The sequence below is a fragment of the Diceros bicornis genome, assembly GCF_020826845.1.
Source record: "Diceros bicornis minor isolate mBicDic1 chromosome 12 unlocalized genomic scaffold, mDicBic1.mat.cur SUPER_12_unloc_2, whole genome shotgun sequence".
NCBI lineage: Eukaryota > Metazoa > Chordata > Mammalia > Perissodactyla > Rhinocerotidae > Diceros > Diceros bicornis.
In genome coordinates, this window is record NW_026690865.1 from 196,298 (window position 1) to 216,731 (window position 20,434).

Sequence of the window (20,434 nt, forward strand, 5' to 3'; positions counted from 1 at the left end):
GTCAGGTTCATCTGATGCTGTTCCTTACCTTCTCCTTATATCTGACGTCACCGCTCATGCTATTAGGTCCTAAGACTTTGGGACTTCAGCTCCTTTGGCCTTGCCTTTCTTTGGTTATGACAGCAATGGTCATCTCTTTACAGCTGAGACAAAGACCAATTATTTGCATCTTGTTCTCTCCTCTTTACCTTTTAGGGCTTCATCCTCTGGGGCAGATGCTACAGAAAGAAGAATGCCCAAATGCTTTTGCTGTGTGATGACAATAAGTTATTTCTACTCTTCAAAGCCCTGTAGATCTATGGGCAGGTCTGTGCATTCCGTAGAACAATATCTTGAGAATGAAGCTCAAAATGCACTCACTCCCATTCTGTGCCAGGCATAAAATATACCCGCCAGCAGAAAACTAGGGGATTGCAACTCCAACACTTCAGTCTCAGACTTACCTTTAGTTTATTAAACACTTTAAAGGATAGAACAGTTAATGATGTATCTTCCTGCTCAAATATTATCAATATCTCCTAATATTTCCAAATAAAATCCTTTGGGAGGAAAGAAACTAATACTTTGGGGGATGTCTTAAGTACCAGGCCCTCTTCTAAGCAGTTTTCATACATTATTTATTTCATCTTCTAAACAACACTTTTAGGTGGGTACTATCCCCGTTTTACTGAGGAGGAAACTAATGTTGAAGAAGGTTAAGTAATTTGGCCAAGGTAACACAGAATGTAAGGAGTGGATTCAACCTAGCCCCATCTTCACTGTACCACCCGGCCCACTCTGCCTTCACATGGCATTCAGGCTCCGAAGAGTGTGGCCCCAAACTGCCTCTCCAATCTAGTACACATTTTCCCATCTTTTATTTTGTTATATATAAATCACAGTTGTTTGTCCAATCTAATTTCATGATTTCAAAAACATAACGTCATAGAAAACCAACCAGCAGCAGTTGCTAAGCTGAAATACACATACTTTACAACCTAGCAATTCTACTCCTAGGTAAATACCAAGAGAAACATGCACATATGTTCATCAAAGACAGGTACAGTACTCAGAGCAGCACTACTCACACGAGTCAAAAACAAAAACAGGGGCATAACCCAAATATCTATCTACAACAGAAGGGACAGATATTTCTACAAGGAAAATACAAATAGCAATGAGAACAAACCGTAGCCATACACACGTATGAATCTCACAAACATAATGCTGTGTGAAAGAAGCCGGGCACGAAAAAGTATATGCTCTATGATTCCATTTATATTAAGTTCAGAAACAGGCAAAACTTATCTGTCCCACTGGAAGCTGCGACAGAGGTCATCTGCCCCCAGGTGGAGGGGAGCAGATATGACTGAAGAGAGATGACGCCTCAGCACAAATCAAGGTGGTTGCACCAAACTATATTAGCGTCATCATAGTCTTCACAGGCATGACCTCACGCTGGAAGAAAAAAAAAAAAAGCCAGTTTTACTAAAGAACATTCTTTTTTTGTTGTGAGGAAGATCAGCCCCGGGCTAACATCCGTGCCCATCTTCCTCTGCTTTATATGGGATGCTGCCACAGCATGGCTCGACAAGCAGTGCGTCGGTGCGTGCCAGGATCCAAACTGGCGAACCCCGGGCCGCCGCAGCGGAGCGCGCTCACTTAACCGCTTGCGCCTGGGGCCGGCCCCTAAAGAATGTTCTTGATGGAGCAGTAATATTATTTTTTTTTAAATTTTATTTATTTTTCCCCCAAAGCCCCAGGAGATAGTTGTATGTCGTAGTTGCACATCCTTCTAGTTGCTGTATGTGGGACGCGGCCTCAGCATGGCCGGAGAAGCGGTGCCTCAGTGCGCGCCCGGGATCTGAACCCGGGCCGCCAGCAGCGGAGCGCGCGCACTTAACCGCTATGCTACGGGGCCGGCCTGTATGTTATTAACTTTATTAAATCTTGACCTTGAATATACCTCTTTTTAATATTTTGATATAATACGTAGTATGTGATGAAATGGGAAGTAGGCGGGAAGCACTTCTGTTACGCACTGAAGGACAATGGCTGTCTTGAGGAGAAGCACTTGTGTGACAATCTGAGCTGACCTAGCCACTCTTGATAGAACGTCATTTTTACTTAAAAGAACGACTGACAAACTGAGGTTATTCAGTTTTGGGTATTTGGCACACATTTTCTCAAAAATTACCTCCAAGAGCCTATCACTTCAAGGAAAACAACTGACAGTATTTGTTGACAATGACAAAATTCAAGCTCTCAGCCAAAATTATGGAAAACTTACACTTGATACAAAGAGCTTGACAGCTTTCCACTATGTAAGACTTTTCTGATAGGTCGGGGGTAGTGTTAAGCACTGTATGGTATTTTGTTTTGTTTTGTTTTCGTATAATGAAATGTGTCAACACTTGGAAGATCTGCAGAACTCAATGAGCAGAGGTCTAGAATAGTAAATCCTTAGAGACGGAACAGTGGTTGCTTGGGGCTGGGTCAAGTGATGGAGCAGGAATGGGGAGAGACGCTAATGTGCTCGGGGTTTCATTTTGCGGTGTTGAAAATGTTCTAAAATTAGACTGTAGTGATGGTTATAAAACTGTAAATATACTGAAAACTACTGCACTGTGTACTTTAAGTGGGTGAATCGTATGGTATGTGACATATATCTCAAAAAAGTTATAAAATAAAAACTCTACCACCGTAATAACATTGTAACATCTGGAGTTTATTTTAAAAAAAACAGGTTGTCAACCCAAAGGCCATGGTTTGCTGACCCCTGTTTTATTGTACAATGTACCATCATCTTTGAGTTTATCATTCTAGAACATCTCTGGTGTCCAGTATTTCAAAGTCTATCTTTAATCTACTATTTTTTTATTCTCCCAACATGCCCTCCTTTTATCTGTGCATCAAAAAAATGTTCTTTAAAGTGAGAATTGCCTCTATTAGTAAAACAAGCTTACTTCTAACCAACACTCCACAATCAACACACACAACAACAACAATAAAAGATATCAGCTGAGGCTACAGTCATCTGAAGACTTGATTGAGGCTGAAGGATCTGCTTCTAAAATCACTCGTGTGGCTGTTGGCACGAGGCCTCGGTTCTTCACCTCAAGGATTTCTCCATCTGTTGCCTGAATTTCCTCATGACATGTCAGCTGACTTCCTCCTGAGCAAGAAATCCAAGAGAGAGCAAGGAAGACACCTCAGTGCCTTTTCTGACCCAGTTTCTGAAATGTACAACATCACTTGTACTTTCTTCTATTTGTTAGGAGTGAGTAGTCAAGTTTTGCCCACACTCAAGGAGAGGGGAATTAGGCTCCACCTTTTGAAGGGAAGAATATCAAAGAATTTGTGGACATATCTTCAAACCACCATAGCCACCTTGGCAGTATACAAACAGGCTCTCATCTCCTCTGGGGGAAGGCAGAGAAACTGGGGACCAGGCCCAAGACTCAATGGTCAGAACAGCCAAACTCCAAAGAAGGATAAATTCCCAACAAAGGTAGGTCTGCTGTACCAAGGTCAGGGCCAGGTTGGGAAAAAGATGGATGGAGTTATCTAGATTGATGTCCCTGAAGATCCTGAATCCCCAGATTCCCCTGAACCCTCTGAGCCTCCAAAGGTAGCCCACTCATTTCCATTATGCACTAACCTCCTGTCTCCCACTTGCTTGGAGATGATGCAGAGGCTGCTTCCCCACAAGACAATGTTCACCCACCCACCTCCATCTCAGTGGGGTGTGGATATTCAGGATCTGCCCTTCCTGGCCACCAGGACTTTAATCCCTACAACTGTGATTTAATCTCAAAATTAGGATTAAGTCACAACATAACCAAGCTGCTGACACATTGAGGCTGACAAGGGAGCAAAGGGACTATGCCCCAGGGAGCTACAAAACCTACCCAGCATGGACCAGCATAAGTCAGGAGAGCGTGTGTGAGATTGGAGTCTAGGGTGCTTGATCAAGAGGACTGGAACATAAGTTGAATAAGGGAGAGTTGATCCATTTGCAAGCTCTTTCCTAGGATCCAAGATTCAACACTTACTCATCAAGAAAATGAATAGGCAAGCTACAGATTGGGGAAAATATTCTCAACACATGTATCTGACAAAAGACTTGTGTCATGAATATATAAAGAACTTCTACAACTCAATCATAAACAGACAATCCAACTTTTTTAAAAGGACAAAAAACTTGAGTAGACAGTGAACAAAGAAGAAATGACCAGTGAACACATGAAAAAGTTCTCAACATCATAAGTCATCAGTAAAATGCAAATTAACCCCATGAGATACTTCCACACACCCATTAGGATGGTTAAAATGAAAAAGACCGACAACACCAAGTGTTGGTGAAGATGAGAAACAACTGGAACTCTCATATTTTGGTGTGTAAAATGGTACAATCACTTTAAAAAACTGTTAGGCAGTTTCTTAACTGAAACCCAGCAATTCCACTCCTAGGTATACATCCAAGAGCAACAAAAATTTAGGTCCACAAAAAGCCTTGTACAAGAATGCTTGTAGGAGTTTCATTCACAATAGCGCCAAAATTGAAAACAGCTCAGGCGTCCATCAATAGAAGAGATAAACTGTGGTATGCTCATATAACAGAAAACTACTTTGCAATAAAATGGATTGAATTACTAATAATCATAATTTGCCTTTTTATTCATATATCACATAGTGATTAAATCTCAACCTCTTTGAATCCATTCCCTCATCCATAAAATGCATCACCTTCCTTGCTCACTCTACAGGACTGTCATGAGGACCAAATTGGTTAAAGTTGGTGAAAGCTCTTGAACTATGTGCTTCACCTTGGAAATATGGTACAGTGGTATAGTCCTAGTTCTAGAATGCTTTAGACTTGCAGTCAAGGAGTTGTTATTTGTGCACTTATCTTACAGTCACATGTCATCATGCTTTGAGGGCAGTAACTTTTACAATTGGCTTTCTTTCACTGGTATTTTGCCTTATTTAAAAAAATATGTTCCCAACAATTTATCACAAATGGTCAAGCAGATTGCACACTAAACACCCAAATACCCACCACCCACATTCTACAATTGCTAACATTTTGCTATATTGCTTTCATCACTTATTTATGCAGATACCCTTCCATCAATCACTGCATAATGGGTCAGTTTATTTTTTATGGTATTTCCTTCTCTTCTCCCTTCTTGACCACATCCTTGATTCTTACCTCTTTGAAGCGTTTCTTTGGCAACCCTGCCTGAAAGTAAGATTTCCAATCTCTGGGAAATATAGTCATTTTACACTGATTATGTCTGCCATGTATGGTTACTATTTCATGTACTTACATCTTATTTCTCCACATCAGTGGTTCTGAACCAGGGGTGATTTGTACCCGCCAGGGGACATTTGGTAATATCTGGTGATATTTTGGTTTGTCATGATGGCAGGGTGAGGTTCTGGCATCTGGATACCAGGTTTGCTGCTAATCATTTTATAATAGACAAGGCAGTCCCCACAACAAAGAATGAACCAGCCCCAAATATCAATATTGCCAAAGTCAAGAAACCATGCACTAGATAAGTTATAAGTCCTCCAGCTTAGCAGCTGAAGGACAAGTGCCCATTGAAATACAAACCTGGAAAATACCCAAAAAGAATGTTAAATATGTGGTTAGACTGAGAGTGACCAGTCGCAATCTTTCCACCCATGATTTCATTATTCTAGGACACAAGTTACTTTATTCAATAACACTCTGTGGAAACTTCATGACTCCTGGCCTGTGTAGGTTCTGAAAGGGTCTTATTTTCATTGTGGTCCATGAATTTTTTTTGCAGAGACAACCCATTTTGAAACACATTCATCCAAGCAGATGCCTTGTGAGGAAGAGTGACCGGTGTGGGCTTACCCATAAACTGTGTCTCTACCCTCCGTTTCCGCTCTGTGGTTTCTTTCTGAGCTGCACCGTATGCTGCTGATTGAACACCCTGAAGACGCAGAGTTAGCACCACAGCCGTTTCTTCTTTGTCTCCAGCAGTTCCATAGGCAGTAACGTTTGCGAGGAGATCAAAAGAATTAGCTATCCCCTGCCATAAAATATAGAAAATGTCACTAAGGAAAATGGAAAGAGATGCCTGAAACTGAATATTCTGTGCCCAAGACCTTTCTCTAGAGATTTGGAACTAAAGAAACACCTTCCTTGGGGATGCTTGTCTTCCTACATATCGAGATGATGGGTGCATTGCAACAGAATGCTTGGAAAATCAACGCAATTGTTCAAACCTAGTAGGAAGTAACTGTTCTCCTGTTATCGGGTCGCTTCTCGAAAAACTATGGATGAATACAGCTCTGCCTTCCTGTCCCACATTCTGTCCTTTCGGTCATTATTTTTCATGTATGTGTTGCTTTTCTTGTTCACGGTCTCCCTGTTCTGCTGTCTGCTATTCTCTTACCGTAAATATTCATTGTTAACCAATTGAGTAAAACAACAACTATATTAAAAACTAGTAAAATGAATAGAGTTAATCAATATGGTAAAAGAATCTGGTGAACTATCAGAGACTTCATGTATTGGGCCAGAAAAGAACATCTGTTTTCACCTGTTTACCTACTGAATTAAGCCAAATACATATACGTCTGTGGGCTTCTAGACTGAGGAACTTTTAGGGGGTGGGTGGAAGGAGAGAGAAGCATAGGATCCTCAGTGCAGACTCACAGGCCCTCTTTTGGAAATAGTTTTAACTATTAAAATCTCTCCGAACCTCCCGTTCTCCTAGTGATTTGGATACTTATTCTGTATGTGCTCCCTTTTCCTTCGAAAATGAACTAGGATTCCAGTGATCTGGCCTGCCAGCCAGATGATTGAGAGGAAACCCTGGGAGCCATTTGTGATGGTTCTCAACCACCCTTGTATATTAGAATCATTTGACAAGTTAAACTATATAGACAATAGGGCTCTAACCTCAGAGATTCTGATTCATCAGAGACCCAGGTATAAGTACATTTTGTACAGCCTTCCACGTGTTTCTAATGTATGGTCAAGTTTGAGAATCACCAAGCATGAAAAGATATTAAAATATTAGAAAGGATTTCAAACCTTTAAAGAGAGTGTTGCATTCCCATTTCCACACCTATTTGAGAGCCTCACTAAGTCAGAGCAAATCCATTTATTGTTATTCTGATAATTTGTGAAAGTCAGCTAGTAAAACACACACTAGAATGGCAATTTGGACATTTTCTTTATACCACAGAGATCTGGGCTTCATAGAAATATGTGTATTTAACTTGGGCAGCCAAGACTTTGAGTGGCTGATAGTTCATGTGACCATGATGTTGACTTAAAGCTAATTATGCATTTATAGATGGTTAGTACAATTTGCCAGTAGTTTTCTCAGAACAAGTCAATATGTAAAAATCAAAATCAGTTATAAGAGATTTAGTATCTGAATTGACCACTTGAGGGATATTTTCTGGCATTCAACACATTTAGTATTAAAGAAAGGCATGCTCAACTGAGATTCAGAAAAAAAGGAAAATTTTTAATGCCATGACCTATGAGTTATTAAAAGATATAAAGCTGCATTAATTAAAAATGTTGTTCCTGTTAGGGAAATAAGAAAATAGGTGAAACGAAGAGAGCAGAGAGTGTAAGAACTAAATTCATGTGTGTGGGATGCCCAGCTCCAGGGCTGCAATAGGGCTAATGGTCACTTCCCCACCCAATTCACAAAAAAATTGCAAAACAGTACACAGAATTTCTATACACACCGCACCATGTTTTAGTTATCACATTGCATTTTGAAAAGTAGCATTTTAAATTAGCGGGTATCTAACGAATAAATAGAGCTGGTACATTTAGATTCGTATTTGGAAAAATATCTACCACACAACATATTGAAAAATGTTGCAAGAGTCTTAAGTATATTCTATGTCTGCCCCTTCTCATGCCCAGTTCACAAGATGATGACGGTATGAAACTCACCGGGACTTCACAGTCTCTGGAAAATTTATTTTTGCCAAGTTGAGAAGAATTAGGGTTGATTTCTAAGAATGAAAAATAGAAGAGAAGCTGGAGAGAGTTACTTCCTCAATGTCAGGAACTATTTGACCTTACAAGATGAAAAAACGTCTCCCCATTTTTCTTCTCACATTCCTGTAGCATCAAGTATCTAAACGTGAGACAGGATCAAGTTTTCTAAAAAAAAAAAAAAAATGTTTTGGAGACCCAGGGAAACAGAGTAACATTAATGAAGAATGTTTACCTTTAAATGTTCCTGAATATTTCTCTCAAACTCCTTATACCATCTCTATAGACTATTCCCTATACTAGCCACGGTCCCTGTTTTATTATATAAAACAGTGTAACCTATCACCAGCATTGGTGGGCAAGAATTCTTGACATGATTTTTATGGCGTGTCCCCTGCCACCTTTTTTGACTACTGTTGTAGGTTGGGCTAAGGCAGTGGTTCTCAAACTCTGGTGTGCATCAGCACTGCCTGGAGGGCTTGTTCAAACACGCTGCTGGGTCCCATCCCCACAGATTTCAATTCGGTAGGTCTGGGCTGGGGCCTGAAAATTTGCATTCCTGACAAATTCCCAAACATTCCACTCTCCTGGCTGACACGGATGCTTCTGCTTCTGAAGCAAAGACAACTCTTACCCAACTTCATTAGTCTCTTCTCCTACCTGAAAGTGAAAACATCCAGTTATCAACTTGCACTCATTTCCTGACAGGACCATTTACAGAAGAAACCCTTGCTTCCTTAGCTTTCCTCAAAGCCACGTGGCATAAGGCCAGACACTTTAATAAGCCCCTTCTAGCATCTTCTTACTGAGACACCGAAGCTTCCCAATGGGAGGTGCACTTTGCTGCAGCACATTAATAAACCTAACACTTTGTACATCATATGCATTCCTGGTGGTCTGCAGGCACTGGGATTTATCAATACTTACCCGTGCGTTCTTCCTCTTCATGTGTGAAGTTTGACTTTCTCTTACTTGGAGCCAAACCAGGTTGAGGGGTACGAAGGTAGCTTCCAATTGGATAGGTCCAATAATTTTGGGGTGGTCAGTCAGTGGCATTCATCCTCATCTGTGGAATGGAGCAAACAGTTCATAATCAAACCAGCTGAATGTATACGCTCCACCTATCCATTGGCAGTGCTGCCCAAGACGTTTCTGTGGACTGACAGCATCAGAAATATTTAGAGATAATTGTTGAAAATATAAATCCCAAAGTAAATCTCAGACCCAGTAAAACGAATTTCAGAGAAGTTGGGACTCAGAATCTGATGTTTTCAGAAAAACGCTGGGTGATTTCATTCAGCATACAGGTTTGGGAGCCACTGATAAGGACAGCTGGACTGAAGAGATAAGAGATTTTCCTAAGATATTAAGAGCTTAAAAATTATCCGAGTGTATGTTCTTTGGGAGAATTCTTAGCAGTAACAGCCTGCTGTGCACAGAGGCAATAATTCTCCAGTATCATAGAGAGAATCAAAATGGGAATAGAAGACTAACCTGTTCATACAATGTCCACATCTAGGACAGGGACTGGATAAATGGGAAAAGTCAACTGTTATGCTGTTACGATTCCCATTTGTTTCCTGGGTTTTAATTTGATAATGTGCACAGCCTTCTCTATCTGCTTAGTAACGTTTCCAACTACGGATGGCCTTGGGCTTTGATTGAAAACCCTGGTCTATTAGGCTGTTATTGCAGAATGAGTTAAGACTCTAAGGTGTGGACTACTTTCAACATTCACTCTTATTTTTTTAAAGCAACCAATAAAAGAGAAAAATCAATTGTAGGCCTGGTGTCACATTTCGGTTCTATGACCTGTTTTCTTCCTGGCATCTTTGCTCACTTCGGTAGGTTTTCTCCAGAATTTCACGTCATGTTCTAAGGAACTGGTTCAATTTTGCTGCAACTAACTCTGTTCTGATTTTTGAAGGCTGTTACTCTATTTGGACTTACCGTTGCAATCTTCTGTGCCATTTGTAAAATTCTCCCTTCCAGGACATGATATAAATCCTGTGTCAGTGGTAGATTCATAACCCTTTGTGATGTTATTGCACGTTGCATTTGGGGGACAAGTAGTGGAGACATTTTCACAGTCACAACAACCGTTAGAGTGGAGGAGAGGATAGGAACTCTGTTTAGACCCTGGGCTGCCTCAAGTCAACTTGAGTCTTGGTTACTTGAATCCTTTTATGTGCTGAGTGTGACACTCGGCAAGTGGTACTCACTTTGTAAACATTTGTTCAATGGATGATCAATGAACATGATTGGTGTTGCCAGCTTATGTTATTAGAAAAAAAATTTTTCTTTCAGCAGGGACTCAAACTCTTTTGGAAAACATTGGAGCAATCCTCTTGAACTATCCTACTCAAGGTGTGGTCTCTGGACCAGCAGCATCAGCATCACCCGGGAGCTTGTTAAAAATGCAAATTTCCTGGCTCCACCTCAGCCCTACTGAATCTAAGTCTGGGTCCTGGGCTAGGAATCTGTTTGAACAAGTTCCCCAGGGGATGACGATGATGCTCAGGCTTGAGAACCTCTGCATCTCAGCTGCTTCTAGAATAAAAGAGTTCTCTCATGAAAACCCTAAGAATTTTTAATAAGACTTGATTTAGAATTTCTTGACCTTTATTTCATTCTTTTACATCAACTCAGTGAGGTGTCATGAGTCACCCTGTCACTATTTAAAGCCATGGTTTTCCATCAGCCAAAATTCCCAGGTTCATATTGGACTTCTTAAACCTCAGATTGTTTTCAATGCCAGTTCTATTTCTAGTTCTTCCTTCTTTATCACCTCACCAAACCTATGACTCATTTTCTCTCTCCTCATGAAGCTTTCTCTCTAATCCCCTCCATCTCCTCTCCTTTTCCCAAGATCCAAGTCCCTTTCATATCTTCTTATCCATTGTCCTATCTCACACCCTTTCTCCATCATCTCTGGAAGCAGATGGCTATGATTCAGGGGGTAGATTTATTTGTATAAGATTTAATTTTTAAATTACTTTTAATTTCATTAGTTGTGATATTGAAACTTTTGTATTTAATCAAAATGAGATAAAATTATAAAGAAAGAGATTCATCCTCTAACATATGATAAATAAAAATTTTTAAAAATGTGTGCCAAAACATGCATCTAAATTGTTCACCTGGGAGATTATGTATTCATTTAAATAAAATCACTCCATATAATATCTTTTAATTCTTTTCTCTTCCTTTCATTTTCCTTTTTATTTTTCTGGTCTTCTTCCTTTTTTCCTCCCTCTTCACACCTATACAATTTGTCCTTGGACTTTATTACTGAGAAAGACAAGAAAATTCACCTCATTTTCACTTTTTCTTCCAAATAGTATTTTTGAAAAGACATAAAAGACATACCATCTTCAACTGAAGAAGAAACAACACTTTGAATACCATTTTGTATGATTTCTGACATTTCACTTTGACCAACCACCTGGGGAAAGGATGAAATGATCTGAATCCATTGAGCCCCTATGTAAGCCCTGAGTCCTGAACTCACTAATGCATTGCTTCTGCAGGCCTCTGAAGAAGTGTTCTTCATTGCTGGTGTGCAATAGAGAAGTCATCTTATTTCCAACATTATGATCAGTGTTTGAGTCGGAGGAAATAGAAACAACACTTATTGTGCACTTATTCTGACGAGTACTGAAATAGGCAGTTTACTGGAGTTATCTTACTTAATCATTGAAGCAGGCCTCTTCATACAGTAACTCTTAAAGCCATTTTAGTGACCAGGAAAATGAGGTTCAAAGAAGTGAAGTCACTTGCCCCTGGTCTCCCAGCTGGTAGATTGCAGGACGGATAGAGTCTGGCATACTAGGGAAAAACCTTCATGGAGGCTATTACAGCACCATGTTTCAATGTGCACGCGCATGATTGTGGACACACAACAGCAGTTGTAATGGGGTCTCATTTTAGGTTTTCCCAGGAGAAACTACTGATGGATAATTCTGGTCTTTAGATTCCATGTAATTTTCAAATTATGTACAAATATTTTGCACCCTCATATCTTCCTTAACAGCTATAAATCCATATCCTTTCTGAATCTAAATCAGCTTCCATTTTAGCGAGTAATGGAATACTCAAATGCAAATACCGTAGATTTACTTTCCAATGAAAATCTATACATGCCATTTGATTAAGGTGTTATTTTTAGGGAAAAAAAGAAGTATATTCAAGTAGACAAAAGAGCCATATATATTCTGCAAAATATTGCAAAAATTTTACCTATTGTAGCTGCCCCTCTATGGCCGCAGGAAGTGAGGAAACAGTGAGATTCCTCTCTTCTGGTTATAAAGAGTGAGTATCAGAAGCATTTGAAGGGTCATGATTTTTACATAATGGAAACAATGGACAAAATGCCATTTTGCATTATTTTGTAATAAAGTTATTTATTAATAAAGGAGTGAAGCAATGTGCCTTCTCTCATTTTGCCATTAAGAATTTAGTTAAATGAAGCTTTGATTAAAATAACGCCTATCACTACTAAGCATTTATCACACATAAGGCATCCCACAAAATGACATTCAGATGTTCTATTTATTTTATTGCATTTCCTCAAAATAGCCATAGCATGTAAATATTATCATTCCCATATCAAGTTGAGGAAGAAGCAACCTAGAGAGGTTCTATATTCTCCCCAGGTCATCTCTTGGTATCTATGGGAGCAGAGGTTCAAACTCACGATTGTCTACCTGTAGATCAAATAGCGTTGGCCTCCATTCTCTGTGTGATATTCCCTTCATTACTTAAGAAGCTCACTTACCATCTCTATGCCACACTTTCTCCATCGGAAACAGGTTGAGGACAATGTTTGTCTTTCTTACCTCCAAATGGTTGTAGGATAATATAAAATCACACACAGGGACTGTGTTGAAAACCCAGTGCTGTAGAACTGCAAGAGGTACTAACCACTTCCTTCACCATCAACAAACCTTGGGTTGAACACTTTTGAATCTCAATGAAAGCAAGAAAGCAGTAGAGTCCTGAGAGAGAACAAAGATAATTTAGGTTAATAGCTGGCATCCACAAATGCCTTCTGGGTCTTCGAGTCGGCCTGGGGCTGACCTTTTTTGCCATCCTGCACATTGCAGAGTTCAGTACTGTCTCTTAGTTTCGGCCAAACCAGGTGCAGAAGTTCAAGTAGGGAAATACAGTGTGCCACTGGCATAACTCCAAGATTTCCACTCTAGCCAACGGCCTTTCACATTTTTGATCGTGGAGAGACCATTATAAGAGTGGATAATTGGCCCTTGGGAATCAGATTCGATGTTTATTAAGGGACTGTTTCCTAGGAGTTTCATTCTTTAGAAAATAAAGTATTGCCAAAAAAAAAAGCAAAACACGAAAGTTGGACAGAAACTCAAGAGTGAAACAGAGTCAACAATTAGAGGTGTATTCTTATTTAGTTGGGATTGTCACCAATGTCACATTTTAATGACACAGGATTTTAAGGTGCATGTCAGATTAAGTCTGGTGGCTAGTACTTGTGAAGGCTCAATTTTATGATGCCATCTTTGCCATTATTATTTCCTTGACCTTTTCCCTCCCCTCACCTTTACCTCGACACAAACAAATACACACACACACAACCACCACCACCATCAACAACAGGGGCGCATGGATGACACAGGATGGATAAGGCGATGCTGCAGCTTAGCAGACTAAAAGAAGATGAGATGATAACAGTGATCTGAAGACAACTGTCTTTTAGGTTCAGCAGTTTATCTGCAGGCTTGAACTGCACGTTAGATCATTTTCTCCTTGGAGAGGGAATAAGCTGTTTAAGCCCTTACTCCAGAAAAGCAGCACTCCTCTTGTTGCCAGAGATTTGAGCGCTGTTTCCTGACAAAAGTCAGAGACACACCTGATCCCTTATTTCTCCCACCTGTTTCATAGAATCTTCAGCGATGATGGTCTAGTCATGTAAAACAATACACAATTTTCCTTATTACCAAAATTGCATGATCATTTTAACAGAAAATCAGGTAAGCAAAGAGAAAAAAAAATGAAAACTGAGTCAACTGTAAGTTCATCTTTCAAAGATATTCCCTATTAATATTTTGGTGCTTTGTCTTCCAGCCAATTTTCCTCTTATGTAGATAAACATAAAAATTTCATTTCACAACGTTGGTATCCTATAATAGCTAAACTTAGTTTTTGCTCAAAAAATAGACTCCGATTTGATTTTTAATGTCTAGAGTACTTAATTTGAATTTATTATAATAGCTTTAACCAGCATCCTATCAACAGACACTTAAGAGTTGGGAAAATTTTCAATATTATAAATCAGCTTACATGGAAGGTCTTCTTTGGTTCATCATGAATTGGACAAGGTCCCATTTTTCTCAGACATCAGTGGGGAAGGGCAAGTCGGACCTGATTCCAATAACCTTGTGACGGCCTTTTCCCCAGTTAAGGACTCTTGAATCACAAATATCTCCAAAATTTCCAGCATAATAGTTAGAGCTCCGCATACCACTATCTCTGTCTCCTCAAACAGCCCAACATCTTCACCAGCTCCTGTGGCCCCAGAAAAACCACAGTGACACCAGGGACCTCTGCTACAGCAACCAGTTTTTCTGGAAACCACTCCAACCTGGAAGGAAGAGAATAAATTCCCCTTTTTCTGCCTCTGTTTTATGTTTCCTGTGTGACATGAGCTCTGCCATTTATACTTGTATGACTTTCCAGGGCTGCTGTAAGAAAATAGCACAAAGTGGGTGACTTAAAACAAAAGACATTCAATCTCTCCCAGTTCTGAGGCCTAGAAATCTGATATCAAAGTAGCAGCAGGCCCTTCCTTGACTCCCCCAGCTTGCGGTGGTGGCCGCTAATCATTGGTGTTCATTGGCTGCAGCTGCAACAGTCCAATCTCTGCCTCTGTCATCAAATGCTGTTTCCTCTCCAACCAGTCATATTGGATTAGAGTCCACACTAATGACCTCATCTTAACTTGATCACATCTGCAAAGACCCTCTTTCCAAATAAGGTCACATTCACAGCTTCCAGAGATTAGAACATCAACATATCTTTTGGGAGACACAATTCAACCCATAGCAATAGCCTTGTTCCAAGTCAGGAGAGGTGGGTTTGAGTGTGGGAGACCATAAGTTTATGAGGTGGTTGCAAAACCTAGAAGACTCTGCCTCAGCCAGAGTCTTGTGTGTGTGTGTAGTTGTGCATCTTGCAATTCCCAAGTCAGTAGCCATGTAAGCCTTTCATTTTTTTATCTTAATATATTTTATTTAACCCAACATCTCCAAAGAATTATCATCTCAACATGTAGTTAATATATAATTATCATTGAGGTATTATACATTCATATTTTTATATAAAAGCTTTGAAACCCATTGTGTATTTTACACTTACAGCACATCTCAATTTGGACTAGCCCCATTTTAAATGCTCAATGGTGACATGCAGCTAGAGGCTACCAGATAGGAAAATATGGTTTAAAAAAATAGATTTTATTTCTTATAACGTTTTACAGTTATAGGTTTATCGTTTTAGGTTTACAGAAAAATTAAGTGGAAATTATAGAGAGTTCCTATATATACCCTAATCCCCCCCAACATAGTTTCCCTATTATTAACATCTCATTAGTAATCTATATAACTTATATAACATTATTACTGTAACATTATTAACTACAAATTATTAACTTGAGTGTGGTACATTTGTTATCATTCCTGAACCAGTCCAGATAGCTTATAATTAATGAAAGTCCATAGTTGGAATTAGGGTCACTCTTTGTGTTGTACATTCTACGGGTTTTGACAAATGCATAGTAATATGTATCCGCCATTACAGAATCATATAGAACTATGGTTTCACTGCCCTAAAATCCCCTTTGCTCCAGGGCCATAGAGGTGTGTAAGTGTTACCTTTGTCTTAGTCATAGATGTTTGGGGTGATGGGGAATACAGGGGCTCCTTCCAGCTAGTATCCTCTGCTTTAGGGTGAGGAAAGGGAGGATTTTCTCACAACAGCATTAATAATGGAGGAAACCAATGTTGAGGGTGCAGAAGTGGATCATCACAACATATTGATCCCGGAATTAACATGGTTAAAAGAACTGAGGAAAAGGAAAGGAGGTCAATTTTTAGAAAATCAAAATGCAACTTTATTTCTGCATTGATCTTGAGTTACTGATTTGGAATCTTATAAATTCAGCATGACTATTGATTCCCCAGGCAGGGACTCATGGGTTTGTGGTGTTTCTACACTCATGATTGGTGTGCAGCCATGCATGGGTCACACACAGAATGTTCTGTGGCTGCCCTGGGCCCTGGGTGTGTGAGTCTGTCCCTCCCTATCTTGCACTTTGGAGGCATTGATGCTGGATTGTTCTTGTCTGAGCCCTGAGTGACATGGGCCCTGTCTGTCACCTTCACCTTACACCTGACATCGCCTCCTCTGATGCAGTTCATTTGCATCACTACAGAGGTTGTTCATGCAAATGGCTTGTTGACTCAGGCTTGGGACCCAATCTAGCCAAGAGCAGATGGTCCCTGGAACCTTGTTATCAATGGACATGGATGAAATCATAGAGTTTAGGGATACCAAATAAAGGAAATGTGCATACCTCACTAAGACTCTATACACTCGTCCTTGGAGATTACATCCTGTAAGAGATGCATAAACACAGTCTCCTCCTTTCTTCCTTTTCAGGCACCTGAGAATGGCATCAAAGTAGACATGGTTTCATGTCTCCCCATCCCACACAGCCTTACCTGTGGAAATTTGTACAGTTCCAGCAGTGTTCCAATCTGGGCAGAAATTGCACATGTTGTTCCAGTAAGGGCTGCTAGAGACTTGCTCTCTCTCCTACAGGTGTAATTTGGGATGTCGTTGCCCAGCCCTGAGAGCCAAGTGAGTGAAGTCTCCAGTGTCCTCTGTTCATAGTGCAGGACATTATAGAGATCAACTCCCAAAGATATGTTGGGTAAAAAATGGTGGTTTCTGTTGATTTCCTCAATGGCAAAAACCAAGGCCACAACATACTTATAGTTCTTGTACTGAAACCTGCTGAGACGGATGGGGCTCCTTAGGGAAAAGACTCAAACCACAATTATCTTCAAATCCTATGTAATCACTTAATTAAGGAAGAATGCCAAGCCAACTCATTCCATCTGTGGCAACAGCTCTCCTGAAGCCTTAAAATTTATAGCTAAATCAAGTAACATCACCTGGGCTCTGGAACATCCTTACTGAATTCCACACACATGGAGAAAAGTGATGAAGTTTATGAGAAAAGTTTAATGAATGGAAAAGCAGATCACATTCAGAGTGCGTTTTGTAAATGCTACTTTGGTTCAGGATCCAAAATGCTTGTTCATTTGAACACATCATCAAATGCTTCAGAGAACAGCAATAATATCAACATGCGATTGGAGATAGTCCTGGGGAGGAAGAGTAATTACAACTGAAGGCTCTGGGTCAAGCAGAGAAGCACGGCATCTGTGGGTTGAGAATGGGGCAGCAGAAGGCTGGCAATCAAACTGCCTAAACTTCTGCCCCATGAAACTCGTGTATCTGCCACTGTCAACAACCAGGCAGCTAGGAAGAGCTTCAGAGCTCCCATGAAGAAGGAATCACCGTAAGGCAGGAACATCTGGGAGAAGTTTGAAGGAGTTAAAACTGAAAACACTTAGGAGTCTAAGAGACACAGCCTTGTACAGTTTAAAAATTGAAAATGTGATTACCAAAACTGACTCAAATAGAAAATAAAGAGAGAACATTATACAAATGTGACCATGTGGTTTCAAGAGAACATTTGAGAAAAAAATTCCAAATATCCACCAGGCCTGGAAGAATTTACATGGGGCATTGCCTGCACACCAACTTGACCAGGAACAAGGTCTCCTGAGCTGGTGTGAATGGAGAGCAGAGGGCGAAAAGAAAAGCATTCAGCCTCTCGTCCTGCAATGTGGAACAAGCTCTCCCTCCAGCATCCAGGTGCCTGAAGCTGCGGGGACATATGAGTTGAGCTTGACTTCTGCCCCCAGGAGACTCACCCCAGACCTTCCCTGACAACACACGTGTCATTATAAATAACATGTCAATACATTTGAACATTTAGATGAAATTCACAAATTGCCAGGAAAATGAAAGTTACCAAAACTGTCTCAAGAAGAAATGAGAAATCTGAATAGTCCCATATCTAAAGAAGAAACTGAATCCATAGTTTAAAACATTCCCACATTTCATCGTGGCCAACACCGCTGGTGGCAAATTCCACCAAACATTCAGGAGAGAAATAATACACATTGACTCTAGCTCTTCCACAGAACAGGAAAAATGGGAAAACCTTTTTGATTCATTTTATGAGAATAGCTTAACTTTGCTACAAAAATCTTACAAGGTCATTACAGGAAAGGAAATTTACAAGCCTCTTTTTTTCTGGAACTAAACTCATGTATTCCTAAAAAAAATTAACCTTCCAAATCCAGCTACATATTTGAAGCAGGCCACAACATGACCAAATTTGCTTTAAGCATTGCCATTCAGTGTGCTACTTCCTGAAAAAGGAGAAATCATAATCTGGGTAACTGCGGTTATTATCTATTATATATATCATGTATAATCTACTATAAACAGAACTGGTCATGTTCTGTTTGTTGGCCTGGGTGGTGTTAACACATGTGTACACTTTTTGATAACTTATCAATCTTTACACTTGGGTTTGTGCTCTATTCTGATTGTATGTCATATTTCAACAAATATGTTTATTAAAAAGAGAAAATGAAAGCACAACAACGAATGAAAAACACAACAGTTATCCAATTGAGAAGTGCCCAGAGGACTAACCAGAAAGTTTGGGGAAAACAAACCGAAACAGACCTAACAAGTTAAAAAGCAGAGATATTTAGAGTCAATACAAACCGGAAATTTACCTTATTGAAGGTGAAATTGTAGAGATATACACATGTGCATGTGAGTATTCTATCATGTATACATACATGTATGTGATATACATAGGTACATGCATTATATATATGTATGAGTGTTTGTGGACACACACGCACATATGCTTCTCTCTATATATAGAACTTATGGGGGGTATATATGTGTGTGTGTGTGTGTATCTATACATATACATACGGCTGCTCTGGAGAGGGAGGGAGGGACAGATGTTTACTGACCACCTACAAGGTTTCTCAAACTTAATTTTTCCAACATTTGAAATGTCATTTTTTTAAACTTAATATATGTTTCAATAATACATTTGTATTTTAATGTGTTATACCAGTATAACCTTAGCATTTTTAATTTGTTCATTAATGGCAGAATTCTCCAGCTTGTATGCATTCTCTTGATGCTGTGATGTAATAGGCTGGGCGCTGACAGCCTCCCTTTTGTATTCCAGAGGTTGTGTGAAACCTCAAGTTTGTGGTCTCTCTCTGGCCTGCAGATTTGGACCAAGTTTCTGCACGTGCTCACTAGCTGTCCTCCAAAATTCACTCTAACCACCACTGTTGGGAGCATACACAAGGAACAAGCCCTAGGGTGGAGGTGTGTGTATGTGAGGCACGCAGAGCACTGGGGGTGCCTAAGGGCCAGCTGGGGAGATCCATGGGTGAGGCATACCCCACAAGTCGTGGGAGACTTCTTGATGGAGTGCTCAGTGCAGTTACAGGATCCACATCCTTTAAAGCCCTCTAAGAGTACCTATCTGCCAATGCCCCCAAACTCTTCAACCCATCCACACTCATATTTTTGTGGTCCAACAGAGGGCTGGAACTTCTCTTCTTGAAACCTGGACTTCCACAAAGGCCCTCTCCTCTGTGTGTCATGATCTAAGACAGTGTTTTCAGGGGTTTCCATGCAGCAGCTGAAAGGAGCTTGAGCTGGTTCACGGGCCACTGCAGGGTCCAGAGCTGGGACCGAGGTCTGTCTGCCTATTACCAGATGCATGGCTGGGTGAGACGCCCTCTGGGTCCCTTGCCATATGGTGCTGGATCCCACTTCTCCCACAAAGGCACTTTTGTCTATGGATGGATGCCAAAGCATTGTAAGTGCAGGAGTAGAAAAACAGGAGGTGTCTTATTCCACGATGATGCTGATGTCACTTTCCTTCTTCGAATTACAGAGATTCAAATTTGACTCAGTTTTTCAGGAGCCTGCTATTTGCCTACAATTCTCTACAACCTCAGACCCTCCCAGACCCACTCTATGAAGGACATAGAAAGAATGTTCTCAGATCTACTTACAAGGGCCAGGCAAATAAAAGCCAACAAATTGGTTTTGGTCACTCTGCTGGGAACAGAGGGCAGTGGACGTCTCATACATTCTGGTTTGGAAGCAAGACTTCTTGTTCTCTGTGGATGAATAAACAACAAGAAAAGAGAGCCTGTGGTAGATAAATACATGCTTGATTCATCTGAAAAGCTCATCTCCTCCCCTTCAACTTGAAGGTTAGTGTAGGGC

The 20,434-nt window shown here is 40.3% G+C and overlaps 1 long non-coding RNA gene across 1 annotated transcript; it reads right to left on the minus strand.

The window, feature by feature from the left end:
- Positions 1-13,868: 13,868 nt before the first annotated feature.
- On the minus strand, positions 13,869-20,434 carry LOC131401628 (uncharacterized). The gene is made up of 3 exons (XR_009217811.1): positions 20,218-20,434; positions 16,590-16,679; positions 13,869-13,919 (listed from the first exon to the last, which is right to left on the minus strand). It is a non-coding gene; the product is annotated as an uncharacterized LOC131401628 (long non-coding RNA).